This window comes from Staurois parvus, unplaced genomic scaffold (assembly GCF_062004578.1).
Source record: "Staurois parvus isolate SC_StPar_1 unplaced genomic scaffold, SC_StPar_1.0 ptg001593l, whole genome shotgun sequence".
Taxonomy (NCBI): Eukaryota; Metazoa; Chordata; class Amphibia; order Anura; family Ranidae; genus Staurois; species Staurois parvus.
This window is the reverse complement of record NW_028319389.1, coordinates 207,501-210,000: the sequence shown is the minus strand read 5'-3', so window position 1 is coordinate 210,000 and position 2,500 is coordinate 207,501. Positions and strand designations below refer to the sequence as shown.

General features: G+C 48.4%; 1 protein-coding gene across 1 annotated transcript in view; it reads left to right on the top strand.

Annotated features, from left to right (window-relative positions):
* The window catches only part of LOC149435153 (C-C motif chemokine 28-like), a 33,170-nt gene that overhangs the window by 29,343 nt on the left and 1,327 nt on the right, over positions 1-2,500 (top strand). The window contains exon 3 of the mRNA XM_089662969.1: positions 1-2,500. This exon is cut by the window's left edge and continues 2,603 nt beyond it; it is cut by the window's right edge and continues 1,327 nt beyond it. The gene's annotated coding sequence lies outside the window, so the exon portion shown is untranslated.

Here is a 2,500-nt window from a genome sequence, read left to right as displayed (position 1 = left end):
TGGATCCATTGTTGGGTGGAGGGGAGAGGCAGTTGACCTGTGGTTCCATTGTTGTATTGAGTGGAGTGTCAGTTGGCATGTTATTATTATTATTACTATTATACAGGATTTATATAGCGCCAACAGTTGGCATGTAGTTCCATTGTTGTATTAAGTGCAGCAGCAGTTGGCATGCGGTTCTATTGTTGTATTGCATGGAGCAGCAGTTGTCATGTGGTTCCATTGTTGGGTGGAGGGGAGAGGCAGTTGGCATGCAGTTCTATTGTTGGGTGGAGTGGAACAGTAGTTGGCATGTGGTTCCATTATTGTATTGAGTGCAGTGGCAGTTGGAATGTGGTTCCATTGCTGTATGGAGTAAAGCATAAGTTGACATGCAGTTCCATTGCTGGGTGGAGTGGAATGGCTGTTGGCATGTGGTTTCATTGTTGTATTGAGTGGAGTGGCAGTTGAGATGGTGTTCTATTGTTGTATGGAGTGGAGTGTCAGTTGGCATGTTATTATTATTATTATACAGGATTTATGGCGCCAACAGTTTGCTCAGCACTTTACAATATAATGGGAGACAATACACAACAATACAATTCAATACAAGAGGGATAGGAGGGCCCTGATCCTGGGAGCTTACAATCTAAGAGGGAGGGGCTGGAGGTACAAAAGGTAATAAGTGTGGGGAATAAACTGTTAGGAGGAATAGAAGATTTGGTTATTAGCTGAGGGCAGGATAGGCTTCCCTGAAGAGATCGGTTTTCAGAGATCGCCCAAAAGTGAGCAGAGTAGACAATAGTCAGATTGGGGTAGATAATTCCAGAGGATGGGGGGGGGGCTCTGGAGAAGTCCTGGAGATGAGCATGGGAGGAGGAGACAAGGGAGCTAGAAAGCAGGAGGTTGTGCGAGGAGCAGAGAGTACGGTTTGGGTGATATTTGAAGACAAGATTGGTTATATAATTTGGGGAAGAGTTATAAATGGCTTTATATATTATTGTTAATGTTTTGAATTTTATTTGGTGGGCAATGGGAAAGCAGTGGAGGGATTGGCAGAGAGGGGTGGAGGACACTGAGTGGAGGCCAGTGGAGGGATTGGCAGAGAGGGGTGGAGGACACTGAGTGGAGGCCAGTGGAGGGATTGGCAAAGAGGGGTGGAGGACACTGAGTGGAGGCCAGTGGAGGGATTGGCAGAGAGGGATGGAGGACACTGAGTGGAGGTCAGTGGAGGGATTGGCAGAGAGGGGTGGAGGACACTGAGTGGAAGCCAGTGGAAGGATTGGCAGAGAGGGGTGGAGGACACTGAGTGGAGGGATTGGCAGAGAGGGGTGGAGGACACTGAGTGGAGGGATTGGCAGAGAGGGATGGAGGACACTGAGTGGAGGCAAGTGGAGGGATTGGCAGAGTGGTTCCATTGTTGAGTGGAGGGGAGAGGCCATTAACAGGCTGGTCCGCTATTGTTTGCAGTAGCAGGCAGTGTGTGGTTCCATCATTATTTCAAGAGGCACACAGTATACAACTCTTTTCATGTATGGAGGAGATGTAGACACTACTCTGTTGAGGGACAGGAGAGGCAGGCTGGTTAGATTTGACTCTGATGGAGAGAAAAGACACCATAGCACAAGGTCTATTGTTCCATCTGCAGGAGTCTGATGGGTGTGCTCGCTCATTGTTCATATCTCCAGGAGTCTGATGGGTGTGCTCCCTCATTGTTCTTAGGAGAAGTCTGATGGGTGTGCTCGCTCATTGTTCATATCTCCAGGAGTCTGGTGGGTGTGTTCGTTCATTGTTCATATCTCCAGGAGTCTGATGGGTGTGCTCCCTCATTGTTCATATCTCCAGGAGTCGGGTGGGTGTGCTCGCTCATTGTTCATATCTCCAGGAGTCTGATGGATGTGCTCGCTCATTGTTCATATCTCCAGGAGTCTGATGGGTGTGCTCGCTCATTGTTCATATCTCCAGGAGTCTGATGGGTGTGCTCGCTCATTGTTCATATCTTCAGGAGTCTGATGGGTGTGCTCGCTCATTGTTCATATCTCCAGGAGTCTGATGGGTGTGCTCGCTCATTGTTCATATCTCCAGGAGTCTGATGGGTGTGCTCGCTCATTGTTCATATCTCAAGGAGTCTGGTGGGCGTGCTCGCTCATTGTTCATATCTCTAGGAGTCTTATGGGTGTGCTTGCTCATTGTTCATATCTCCAGGAATCGGGTGGGTGTGCTTGCTTATTGTTCATATCTCCAGGAGTCTGATGGGTGTGCTCGCTCATTGTTCATATCTCCAGGAGTCTGATGGGTGTGCTCGCTCATTGTTCATATCTCAAGGAGTCTGGTGGGCGTGCTCGCTCATTGTTCATATCTCCAGGAGTCTGATGGGTGTGCTCGCTCATTGTTCATATCTCTAGGAGTCTTATGGGTGTGCTTGCTCATTGTTCTTAGGAGAAGTTTGGTGGGTGTGCTCGCTCATTGTTCATATCTCCAGGAATCGGGTGGGTGTGCTTGCTTATTGTTCATATCTCCA